This window comes from Sus scrofa, chromosome 16 (assembly GCF_000003025.6).
Source record: "Sus scrofa isolate TJ Tabasco breed Duroc chromosome 16, Sscrofa11.1, whole genome shotgun sequence".
NCBI lineage: Eukaryota > Metazoa > Chordata > Mammalia > Artiodactyla > Suidae > Sus > Sus scrofa.
Window position 1 is genome coordinate 37,022,077 of NC_010458.4, and position 13,731 is coordinate 37,035,807.

Genomic DNA, 13,731 nt, shown 5'->3' on the forward strand with positions numbered 1-13,731 from the left:
AGGTTGAGGGGTCTTACAACGGAGAGAGGACCTCTTTCTCTGTGGGTCCTACTCCAAAGCTGCTCAGCTTAGGTGCTATGACAGCAAACTTGTCTCTGCAAAGCGGAGGAGAGTGGCATATTGGAGTAGAAGAAGACGGAGATGGTTGGAATATAAGGCTGGGGATCAGAAACCCTGGGTTCTAATCCACTTGGGCAACTACAGCTGTAGGATTTGGAAGGTCGCTCCCTCCAGCTGAGCTTCAGCTTCCTCTGACGGGAAGCAGGAGCATCAGTAACAATACAAACAACACCCCCCTCCTTGGCTCAGAGCTTGCTGCTGTGTGCAAATGAGATGACACCCAGGACAGTGCTCCTCAGGCTGAAAAGCACCGGGTGTGAATGGATGTGAGATCACGCCGGAGAGCTGAGGCCATTGTTCTAAGGTGTACGTCCAACTGTATATTTTTTCCTCAACTTTTACGTACATGTAATCCCTACTCAAAGCTTCCTACTGCACAGAGTGATTAAACTCATTTGCTTCAGCAAAACTCGGAAGAAAGTAAATAGGTCATTTCCCTCCATTCATTAAACATCCAGAGTTAAGTTAGTTAATTTTTGTTTGTAGAAAGGCTCACAGATTGCGCTGCATTCCCTTTGAGGACTGAAGTGTGACCGGGCACACCCTGACCGGCCAGCACTGGGTCCAGCCAGAGCTTTATTTACCGGAAGGTCCACAGAGCTGGATGAGAGAAGTGCGTGAGAAGTGAATGTCCACTTTTCAGAGCTAATCCCTCCCCCCGCAACACTCCAGGTACAGGGAAACAGTTCTCACCCCTTGACAACCTGGACGCTTTGCCATTATGGGGAATTCCGGAACAACAAATTTCTGTTGTTTAAGCCACCCAGTCTGTGGGGTTTGTTATGTCAACCATAGCAAGCTGATTCTACTGCTCTAAAACTTATTTCTTCATCTCTAAAACAAGAGTAATGGCCATTACTATTAAGTGAGGATTAGTGGATAGTGTATGGAAAGGGACTTAAACATGGTGACAGTAACAATAGACATCACTCAGAAATACTACTCACAGGTTTTCTACATTCTTTCTAGAATCTCTTTCATATGCCATAGCTATCATATGGTAATCTGAGCAGATTTCACCCTGGAAATGGTTTAGAATTATGCACACCTGTATCATTTTGAAATAGCACAGTGACTGCCTTATATTAAGCACTCGATAAAGGTCTGTCTCTCTACACCTTCAATCATCAGGCTCTTCCCAGCCTCCATGCCTCTGGGCAGCTTGTTCCTTTCACTTGGAAGGCCCTTTCCCCAGATCTTTGCAGGACTGCTTCCTTCTCAGTCCCTCCTCATCTCAGTATCACTCATCAGAGAGGCCTTCTCTCACCACCCAGGTTACCTTATACTACTTCCCAACATTGCCCTTCCCCATCAGTCTTCACAGCCCTGGATGTACTTCATGTATCTATTCCTTTTCTATTTACTCTCTGTTCTGCCCCAGGAGGCACCAGGCTCATGTAAGCAGGGACCCTAACGAGGTCATCGCCCTCTCCCAGGACTTGGATCAGAAGAGTCAATTATTGGAAGTTCCCATTAAGATTAAGGCTCAGTGGTAATGACCCCAACTAGTATCCATGAGTATGTGGTGTGATCCCTAGCCTCTCTCAATGGGTTAAGGATCCAGCATTGTGGGGAGCTGTGGTGCAGGTCACAAATGTGGCTTAGATCTCACGTTGCTGTGGCTGTGGCATAGGCCAGCAGCTATAGCTCCAATTCGACCCCTAGCCTGGGAACTTCCATATGCCACAGGTGTGGCCCTAAAAAGCAAAAAAAAAAAAAAAAAAAAAAAAAATGGGGAGGGAGGTATTAAATAGCCCATGAATCCAGAAAGGGAAGGGAGGAAACTATTGCTTGGTAGAGCAGAGTCCTGGGGAAGGAGTTGCTTCTGTGAACTGTCCAGTGGGACTTAAATCATATCCTGCCCTTGGGCCAGGGACATGGTTTTCTCGGAGAGAAGAGATACTGAGGAGCTGTAGGAGGATGGTAGGTAAAAGAGAGGACATGTGGCCTCCCAGCCCAGCCTTGCCACTCATTGGGAACACTCCACAGGGGAAGGCACTTGACCTCTGCGAGCCTCACTCAAGAAGAGACTGGAAACAATGCTGCCGCCCTGCAGAACCACTGGAGTATACAGTGAGGTTTCCAAAGCACAATGCAAATGGAAGATCAGTAAGAGGCGTAAATTATTTTTAAGAGAGAAACTAAAAGGGCAAGGCACTCCACCTTGTTTTTTGACCTAAGAAGAGTTTAAGGTACATGTAAAAACTTAAGAGCCATGCTGACAGTTTAACGTGAGGAGCTAGTGAGTCTTATCCCATCAGGAAAATGGAGACAAGATTTCTGATGTCCTGCCCCTGAGGGTCCTTCTCCCCTCCTCCCCATTATATAGGACTATTTCATTTTTATTTTAAAGAACATGCTAAATTATATAATATAAAATATATTAATACACATATACAGATAGTTAAGTCTATAATAGAAGTTGTTGAAATATTTTAAAATTTATGATTAAAAAATTTAAGTGTAGTTTATTTACAATATTAGCTTCAGGTGCAAAGTATAGTGATTTAATATTTTTATAGATTTACTCCATTTAAAGTTATATCCTGAGGGTCCTTCCTGATTTTTTTGGCCTCCCTTAAGCCACAGTGAATCCTATATCTAAAGGCCACAATGACTATTTTGTCTTCACACTGATGACAATTTTGCAATTTTAAGAAGAGTTATTGAAATAGTTTAATATTTAATTACTTCATATTAATATCATGGGAAGAGGGCTTTAAAAGAGCCCCAAGGCACATTTCAGCAGATCAGTCACTGTCAGGGCCAGGCTGCTGTGACATTTTTCATCTGTAATTTGAGGAAAGGAGAGAACCCACAGTGCGTCTCGTGCTGATTTATGCTGACTTCAGCAGGCTCACGGGGGCATTGCCTGCATGAAGGATGTGTTCGGGATGTGTGCAGGTGTTCCTCACACTCTATTTTTATGACATGTTTGCTGAATGATGACAACTCATCATTTTCCCATGAGTGGACGCCTAGTCCTTTCTCAGATTTCTGAATCATACCAGGCTTGGGGCCATTTTCCCAGCAGGGGCCATCACCTGGAAAGGATAAAGCATCACAAGCATCTTCTCCACATCTCCTCTTCCTTTCCTAGATAATCCCAAGGAAAAACATCAGGAGCCAAGTTTATAAGAGTAAATACCAAAGTGGACCAGAATGCTCACTAAGGATCAGCACATAACAGGGGAATGGTTAATATCATTCTCGAATTTAGTTCCTGCAATATCTCAGCCTTTTCCCTGCCTTGTCTGAAGAATGAGGTCTGATTGTCCACTTACTCCACAGAGGGTTATGGACTCTTCTGAAGAGCTGTGGGCTCTCCATCTTCAGGAACTTTCCAGACAACCTCTTTCTTACCCTCCATCCTCCTTCCTCAAGTAGGTTTCTTGTAGACTCTGATGAATGTTGCTTTTCTCTTCTGTAAATTACTTGAGTAAGAACAGAAAAAAAAAAAAAAGATGATTTTCCATATCCCTCTGGAAGTAGAGATTTGAGACAAAAATATCTGGGTCTTATATTCAATATCTCCAATCTTTCCATCATTCTGTCCACTAACTATTTCCAACCGAATACACTATTTGCTTTCCTTCTTTCATCAATCTTTCGAAAGAAAATTTTATCATTTCACTTCATTTTCCTAAACCTCTCACTCACTATCCAGTACCCCCAAAAGGAAGGTCAAATATCCTCATTTGGCTAACAGTCTCCTCCTAATCTAGGCCCTCCCCATCCTGCAGGGCCTACTTCCCCTCCTTATACCCCAATGACAGCCTTCGTGTTTGTTCTTTTTCTGCCCCCTTGGATGTGCTGCTACTAACACCTGCTGCAGACACTGTCAACCGTGGAGAGTCAGTTGAGATTCCATATCCCAGAAAAATTGCTTGCAGTCTCTGGGGGTGGACTTGGAAAGCTTCTCAGATGACTTTAAAGTGTTGAAAGCCACCAGCCAGATGCTCAGCTCTAGCTGCACATTAAAGTTACATGGGGCACTTTTAAATTCCCAATGCCCAGTCCACACTTGGGCTCATAACATCAGAATCTCCATGTCTGGCCCTCAGGCATCAGTATTTCTTAAATATCTCACTAGGTGTTTGCAATTTTGAGAAGCACTGGCCTCAGGGTTGCTTTCCTACAATCCCTTGGATGACTTTTACTTATTCCTTGGGGCTCCGCCTGGGTGGAACCATCCGAGAAACTCTTCCTCAGAAATTTTCCTCATCCTGAGTGTTCACACAGTGGCCTTGGGCAAAGAGGACTCGGCACGACTCCCCATCAGGCTGTGATCCTCTCGAGGGCTAGGACAGTGCTGGAACCCTTGGTGGCTAGAATAGGGCCTTTCATTGTAAGTGTGTAGCCCTCAACAATGGGTTCGCTGTGCCAGGCACTGTGCTGGGAACACGAAAGGGTTTCTGTCCTCACGGAGTTCCTAGTGGTCTCCTGAAATTCCCCATCCTCTCATCCTTTCCAGAGACAAAATGTGGCAAATATCCACCATCCTACTCCCCGGCCCCAGAAGCATGTACAGAGGCCCAGGAGGTAGATAATAGCCCTGCTCAGCTCCTGGCTTTACAGGGACATCCTCCAAGAGAAGAAACCCCTATGAAGACTATTTCCAACCCTAAGAACAGAGTTCTTACTCTGTTAGTTCTCCAAATTAAAAATTAAAATGTGAGGATACTAGTAAGGATAATATACAAAGGCTAATTTTCAGAGAAGATTCTGAACATACTTGTTTCAATTTAAATCAACACTATGAATAGAAGTAGGCTTCATCTGTTCTGCAAAGAGTTGACTGAAGGAGACGCTGTTGGAGTCATGGATAACGTTGCCTGTCAACATGGATGATCACCATGGCAGGAAGATACTGAGTGAGAGTCTCATAGGGGTTGTTTATATGCCATTACTTTTAATCTCTGCAACAAAATACTTCCCTCCAGGAGTTATAGGTCATACAGGGCCTAGATTCAAGTCCTAGCTTTGCCACTAACTGTGTGAGCTTGGGCAAGTTACTTACCCTCTCTGAACTTCAGTCTCCTGGACTGTCAGATGCGGACAATTAGGTTATCTATTTCAAAGGGATGTTGTGCTGATTAAATGAAATTGTACAAGTAAAGTAAAGTACCTTAGCATAGTGACTGGCCTATAGTGATTCAACTGTAAATACTTGAGGACTTCCTGTCGTGGCACAGCAGAAACAAATCTGATTAGGAACCATGAGGTTGAGGGTTTGATCCCTGGCCTCGCTCAGTGGTTTAAAGATCTGGCATTGCCATGAACTGTGGTGTAGGTCATAGAAGAGGCTTGGATCTGGTGTTGCTGTGGCTATGGTAAGGGCTAGCAGTGGTAGCTCTGATTAGACCCCTAGCCTAGGAATCTCCGTATGCCATGGGTGTGGCCCTAAAAAGCAAAAAAATAAATAAAATAAAATAAAATAAATTTGCTATTATTATGACATTCTCTAGAAAAAAGTGGGAAGAATTGCCCAGCCAACTATTGCTTCTGATGCTAAGTGGGCTAAGACAGAGATGGAGGATTTCATTGGAGATGGCAACTTTTTAATCTTGGTGCTGCGACCTACACCACAGTGCACAAGATTAAGTTCTGCTCCTCACTGGAATTCAGCTCTAGGTTCTTAGCAACACCCCTTTAAAGAACTTTTCATGAAAATCCAATCATGTTTTCATTTTTTGTATGCTCCATGGTTTTTCTTTCCTTTTCTCCTTATATCTGAATAGATGTGAAAACTGAAACTCTGAAACTGTCTTGACACATTTGAATGTTAGATCCGAGGACTTTCAGGTTTCTTCAAGTTAATTTCTTTTTTCTTTTTTTTTTTTTTTTTTTTTTTTGGCTTTTTGGCTTTTTGGCTTTTTGGGCCTGCACCCATGGCATATGGAAATTCCCAGGCTAGGAGTTGAATTGAGGCTACAACTGCCAGCCACAGCCACAGCCACAGCCACAGCAACGCAGCATCCGAGCCATGACTGCGACCTGCACCACATCTCATACCAATGCCAGATCCTTAACCTACTGACCAAGGCCAGGGATCAAACCTGCCTCCTCATGGATACTAGTTGGATTCATTTCTGCTGAGCCACAATAGAAACTCCCTCTTCAAGTTAATATTAATGGATCATTGTCCTGGTACAACCACCATCAGTGGATTTCTCTCAGATTCATATTTATGTGACTCTTTTTTAAGTAAATGAAATGCATAATTATGGGATGAATAAAGCTTTTCAGAATAGTAGAAATTTTAGGGTCTGTGTGCTATAATTTTTTAAAGTATCTTTAGCTTCATAGATAGAAAGTACTTACTGATTTTTATGTCATTGCAAGTGGTCCTGCTGCAGCTATTTAAGCTGAAAGTATTTGCTGAAGCGTTATTTTGGAGAAAAATTGGGTGGCATGTATAGTAGGAAGGAAGAGAACAATGTGAATTTGGAGGGGAGGAGAAGTGTGTGTGTATGTGTGTACCAGAGGGGAAATTGCTGATTTTGTCAGGAAAATCCTATGAAAATGTATGAGACCAAGGAAAATTGCCATATCGTGAATTTCCTATGGCTAAAATCTGTGGGTGGCAACATTAATTCAGGTCCAATAAATTCACAATTCTCCCAAAGGACCAGAAAACTAGACATCTAAAATATCACCTTTTCTCTAATTTCTTCTTGAGATCTCTTCATGCTGTGTTGCAACTCATTTTGCCTCCTCTAAACAAGATGATCTCTCCAAATACTCACCATATGCGAACAGCTCTCCACCCACACTGGCCTCGCTGCTACTCTGACAATCCCTGCTGAGAACTCTGCTGCCTGAAATATGATATCCACCCTGCAGTCCAAGTGCCCAGAAACAAGACACTGGAAAGAGAACCACATGTGTGACGACTTTTTCACAGAGCCTTCCACTTGCAGCAATGTTTGTAGACCTGGAACCAAGTGCAAGTACTGATGTTCACCTGGGCATCTGCCAACAGCTCTGTCACTCTGGCCAGTTCATCCCAGCAAGGAAGATGCTGCCCTTGTCTGTGAGCACACACACAATACCAGTGGAAAAGAAAGCACTGGCCTCATTCCATGACAGATTAAAAACTGCATTGGCAGCTCACAGAATTTTTTTTTTTTATTTTATTGGAGTATAGTTGACTTACAGTGTTATATTACTTTCAAGTATACAGCAAAGTGAATCAGTCATACATGTAAATATATCCATTCTTTTTCCCCCATATAAGTTATTACAAACTACTGAGTAGGTTTTCTCATGCTCTACTGTAGGTTCTCATTAATCATCTGTTTTATAATGTAATATGTATGTGCTATTCCCATCCTTCCAATTCTTCCCTCCCCCCCCCAACGGTTTCACTTATGGTAACCATAAGATTGATTTTGAAATCCATGTGTTTGTTTCTGTTTTATAAATAAGTTCTTTTGTATTGTTTTTATTAGATTCCACATAAAAGTGGTTTCATATGATATCTGTCATTAGGCTTCTTAGTTTGCCTCAGGTCTGGTGGAGGAACCAGTCCTTGTTTTATATCCATGCTGATGGACCAGATACTGGTTTTGGCAAGAAGTCAAAAATGGAGTTCTCTTCATCACTGAGACATGGATGTTCAGGTTTCCATACATTAATGCAGGGACTCTAACTCCATCATCGTCACCATCACCACCCTGGAGCATTCTGACTGTGCCTTCATAGCAGTCAATGAGGGCATCCGTGGTATGTCACAGAAGTTGCCTTCCTGAGAGTCTCATCTATATGAATCCTAATTGCTTTTGCCAGATTTTATCCCCTTTCACTGCATCTCTTAGGCTTAAAAGTGACCATTCTATTGACCTGATGCAATTGCAATTAGTTCAACATTATGCCCAGTCCTGCTGGTCACATGAGCTCCCATTATTTTTGCTGGGTAAGTCTCTCATGAACAGCTCTCTTTGGTGGAGAGTTGGGAAAATGCAGTCCCTGTCGTGGTAAATATATGGCTCAATGCCCTTTGTCCTATAACTGTAAGGGTCTAGATTTACCAACCAATGCCATTATAAACTGGACATGGTGTCCAGTTGGCAGATGGGTGCCTCCCTGGCTCCAGTTTGGATACCAACAGCAGATTCTCAGATGTAAGTGTTGCTGAAATACAGTGAGCTGCAAAGGCAGTTACCTCACTGCTTTTATTGATATTTAAGCTCTCCTAGATCTCAAATTTGTCTTGATATATGTTAAGAGGACTTTGTCCTTTAATAAGTAGGTGAGGGATTAGAGGAAGGGCAAGTTTCTGAGACATATAAGAGCTACCTGAATGTTAGGGACTGAATTGTGTGCCCCCAATGTCACATGTTCAAGTCCTTACTCTCAGTACACCTCAGAGTGTGACTGTGAGTCTTTAAAAAGGTAATTAAAGTTAAATGAGATCATAAGGGCAGGCCCTAATCCAATATGACGGATGTCCTCATAGCAAGAGAGACACACAAGACATGCACACTGAGGAAAAGCCACGTGGGGCAGAGAGAGAGGGCGAACATCTGCAAGCCAAGGAGAGAGGCCCCAGAAGAAACCAGACCTGCCAACACCTTATTCTTTGACGTCCAGCTTCCAGAACTGTGAGAAAGTAAATTTCCATTGGTTAAGCTACCCAGTCTGTAGTATTTTGCTATGGCAGCCATAGGAAACTAATATACCTATAGAAAGATTATAATAAAGTTGAACATATTACTGAGAGGGAAGAAGGTGAAGTGTCACTTTTATACTGTTTGGGTTTTTCTTATTTCTGTTCTATGCAATTGCTTTGTTAAGCTTTTGTGACTTGTTATAAAACATTACTTGTTTTTAAAGTTTCCCTTTAAGGCATTTCCATTTGTTTAGGCATTCTCTCTTATGTGGGCCTTTTTAGTTAACATAGTCTGCTGCACACATTTCAGGGGCATAAGGAAGTGGGTGAAAGCATGGGCTGCACATCAGACCACACTTACTCCTTCTGCAGCCTTGACCTCCACGATCTCTCTGACCATTCACACAGCCTTTCCTGGCTCCACACAGGTCCCTGCAGAAGGGACTTTCATATGTTCTCAACCTTCTCCCTGTTTTTCCAGCTACAATACTTTCTCAAAACTCAATCGCCATTTCAGGAATGCTATCAAAATGTTGTTTAGAAGCACGTATGAGTCTATGTGAAAATTATCAAAGTAGGAAGTTATTTTATGAGTTAGAACATGCCAATTCACCTGTGTATGTTCAACTCTGTAAACTGAAATACAGTGATTTGACAAAATCTAAGGTATAAGTTGGGGACTGAGATTTTTCTTAGACAAAAGAATCCTCTGTTAAAAAAAAAAAAATCTGCCGAGGCACCGTTCATGAAGGAACAAAATCATCAAATAAGGAACTGTGGAAAGGAACGGCCTCCAGGACCACCTCTGCTTTGGGATCCTATCTGGCACATTCCTACTTTCAGCTTATCTGACGTTAAGACCCTTGGAACCACTTTGAACTGTCAGATCAGCTCCAAGGGGCTTTGCCCAAATATCAAAAATAAAGGCCCATGTTTCTCTTCATCGTCATCATTCATTTATATATTTTTAGTCATAGTTGCATAAACAGGTAGAGCAGAGAGTATAAAAGAAGCACACAGTATTTAAAAAATTGCTTCCCTTCTCTTCCTTTTAGTCTTGGTCCGTTACTGATCTCTAACTTGCCTGGACATTTGTCAATTACAAGGAGAATACTGAGAACCTTAATTTGGCCATTTGTATTTACATTGAACAGATGGCTAGACTTTTCTGAGATTTTGTTTTCTAATCTATAAAATAGGGATAATAACACCTGGGCATCATGGTGATTGAATGTGACAGGGCATGTTCATGCTTTTAGCCCAGGGCCTGGCAGTGGACAATGCTCATGTTAGCTAGGGTACCATCAGTTTCAAGTGCTTCCTCCATAAGATGTTACCCATTGAACTTCTCTTTCAGGTGTGGCAATGTTGCCGTGGTTCTTCATCTTCAGCTTTCTGAGATTTTTTTTTTCATTCATTCACCTACTCATAGATTTATTCAGATCATGTTAGGTACTAGGGAGACTCACTATAGGGAATTCTTCTTGTCTCTGGACTTTGCATAAATCAAAGTCCAGAGATTTAAGATTCATAGAAAAACCCCACTCTTGACTCCAATGTCCTTTTAGTTTCTATCCTTCCTTGAATGTTATAATCCATTTAGGAACGTCTGTTTGCTGTGATTACTTGTTTTACTCTTCTGTAGTTCTCAGTGAAGACACATTAGTTACTCTAGGTAAACAGCTCTCCATATCAGTCACCACGGAATAGGTTATCTGAATGATATCAGAAACCAAAGTACTAGTCCTAGGATGGATTTCACATGTACCTGAGACCTTTTCATCCCAGACCTTAGGCATCACAGCTTAAGTCCCCCTCTTCCCTTCCTTTACCACAGACAGGTTTTAAAAAAAGAGGGGCTTCTCTCCCTCCTCCTTCCCCCCAAGACTTTAACATCACCTGTGATTACAACCTTCTTGCCACCATCATTCACTGTAGTCAAGTATGTGCAAAGAATAGAATTTTCTGTAATGATGGAAATACAGACACATATATATCTACCTGTATTAATATATAGTTACCTGCCACTATTGATCATTTGAAATGTAGCTAGTAAAACCAAAGAAAATACATTTTTAATTTTAGCTAATCCCAGTTTAAATAGCCGCAGATGGCTAGTGGCTATTGTTTGGACAATGTTACTATTTATGAGATTATTGCAGGATGCATGTTGATACTGGTAAGGAACTCTCTTAGGTTCATGTGAACTAGGCACCTGCAATAAGACTGAGACCCTCCCCCCATCATTTTTCCCCTCAGAGGAGAGAGTTGCAGGTAAAAAGTAGCAAACTTTTCCTCTTAGTTGCTCCTCTTTTAATTTCCTTGTTAGGTGGGTAAAGCTCTTAATGCATTCTGCTTGGAACCTAGATGCATGTATTATGCAAAATAGTCACAACAGCCCTAAAAGGTAATTATCTCCATTTTATACATGAAGCACAGAAGAATAAAGTAACTTGCTTGATGTCTCAGAGTTAATAAGCCACAGACTTGGGATTTAAACCAAGGTCTGCGTAAAGAAATCCTGTCTTCTCACCATCTCTGCTCACCAGCCCGTGACACAGCCATTTTCAAGCCTATTTGTCATCACTGCACATTCAAAACACTATGTGTGAAGCTATTCTGGGTCATACTGCATTTCCTTATCATGTTTCCTACGTTACTGAGCAATGCAAAGCTGAGCTTTCAGTGCTGCTCCACAGATTCCTGTCTTTGCTTCCTGAGTCCATATTTATACCTGTACCCTCATTAAGGAGATGGGATGCTTTCTCAAAGGACTGAAGGGTTTTGTTTTGTTTTGTTTTGCAAGAGACTTATAAAAAATCCTGGGGATATACACATTCAACACATCCTCATAATTTATCGATGCATTATTCTTTCCCACTTTGCTAGTGAAGAAATGGAGGCTTAGAATGATATATTCAATGAACAGCAAACATATCAGGAAATCAGAAGGGGGTCCAAAAATAGGAGCCAGGTCAATGTGCAGCCTGAAGTTAAGGCAAGATGCCCAAAAATATGGAAGGGTCACCCCTTCCCAACAAAATCAACAGTATTTATTTCCAAGCAGTTCTTAGAAGTGAAAATAGGCAGAACTGGAAATAATATTGCAGACCACACATTCACCCTCCTTCTCACAAGTGTGGCCTGGGAAATTTCTCAAGACCAAGGTAGCTCATCTCCTTAAGAGCGTCAAATTAGGTATAGAAGCAGTAGTGGACCCTTTTTTACCTAAGCATGAATGGATTTCTGAAAATATTCTGATAGCAGCATAAAAACAGGACCTCCATGCATGGATCAGTCTTGGGTTCCAGCAACAGGAGCAATATATTATGGTGGGCAAATGTATTTAATAAATGACATTGGGAAAGGTTTGATTTAAGCCAGTTCATTTATTTTATGGGGTTGTTGATAGGTCTTTGAGGGCAGTTATTTCCAGACAGCCTATCCTTGGTAAAATGTGAGTTATCTTCCTGAGTCAAAGAGTACTTGAGAGGACAGGAAGTCAACAACGTTCTCTTCTAAGCTTTCTTCATTGTTTGCATAAAGCAAACTTCCATTATACTACATACTTTAAATGGAACTTCCTTTTAAATCTCCACTGGATTTTTTATTACCCTCTTGCAAGGTCAACAGCAGCTATCCTAGCCTTGGAAAACATGGTCTGCTTTTGAAAAGCAACAAGAGCAAGGTTATAAAAATGTAGATCCAAGAATTTTTCTCAGCATAACATCACTACTCAAGAAAAAAACTTAGAAGGACACGGAAGGGTCTTGGTAGGTCCAGCATCAGTATCCAGGTCAGCTAGTCTGAAAAGAAAATGGAGAGATATCCAGTGGGTCAGTGATGGGAAAAGCATACGAAGGCTTTGAAAAATAATAGACACAAATGAAGAGCAGAAAACTACTGTTTAGGGCTGCTGTGACAAATTATGACAGACTGGTTTCTTAAAACAATAGAAATGTATTCTCTTATAGTCTTGGAGACTGTAAGTCTAGAATTAAGATGTTAGCGGTGCTGGTTCCTTCTGGAGGTTCCAGGGAGAAATCTAGTCTCTGACTCTGCCCTTGCTTGTGGTGGTTGCCAGCAAGAGTAGGAATTCCTAGGGTATAACTTCATCACTTTGATCTCTGCCTCACTATGGTCCCTAAGTGGCACACCGCTTCACGGTGACAGTCATTACATGGCCTTCTTCTAAAGACCTGTCATTCAGATTTAGGGCCAACCTTAAACCAATTATCACTTCAGCTTAACTAATTAAAGCAGAAGAGATGCTTTTTCCGAATAAGATCACATTCTGAAATTCCAGTAGACATGAATTTTGGAGGATTCTCTTCCATCAGTACAACCACTGTAGGAATTATCAGTAATCCCTGACTTCGGGTCTCCAGAGAGACTCATGGCACTGTGGAGGGACTTTAACTGGGAATCTGGAGCCTGGTTGTGCTACACACTTGCTCTGGGGTTGGACTTGAGTGCACCTTAGTCATTCACACACAAATGAAGGGGTTAGAGGAGTTCCAGCATCTCTCACCCTGGGAACCCTGAATGGGCTTCATGGCCTCCATTAATCTTCTAAAATTGTGTGTACATCATTACACCTGGCATGCTTACACGTTCTTTAAAACAGATTTTCTGTGTCTTTCCTGAGGCTTCCCAAAGGTTCTTGAACCCGGGAGGCTGAGAACAATTGTATCAAATCATCTACAGAATTCTCCAAAACATTCTGACTTCTGGAGATATTTTTTTATCTGTGGTTGTGTTTCCCCAATTTGATGATCTATTCAGAGCTTCTGGATAGTGTATTAAAAGTATAGCCTTTAAAGAGTTCCTGTTGTGGCTCAAAAGGTTAAGAACCAGACATTGCCTCCATGGGGATGTGGGTTCAATCCCTGGCCTCGCTTAGTGGGTTAAGGATCCAAGGTTGCCATGAGCTGTGGTGTATGTAGGTCACAGACGCAGCTTGGATCTAGTGTTGCTGTGGCTATGGTGTAGGCCAG

At 41.9% G+C, this 13,731-nt stretch overlaps 1 long non-coding RNA gene across 1 annotated transcript in view; it reads left to right on the top strand.

Annotated features, from left to right (window-relative positions):
- The window catches only part of LOC102159433, a 233,654-nt gene extending 220,061 nt beyond the window's left edge, over positions 1–13,593 (top strand). The window contains exon 7 of the long non-coding RNA XR_002339577.1: positions 6,803–13,593. This is a non-coding gene — a long non-coding RNA (uncharacterized LOC102159433). The remainder of the gene's footprint in view (positions 1–6,802) is intronic.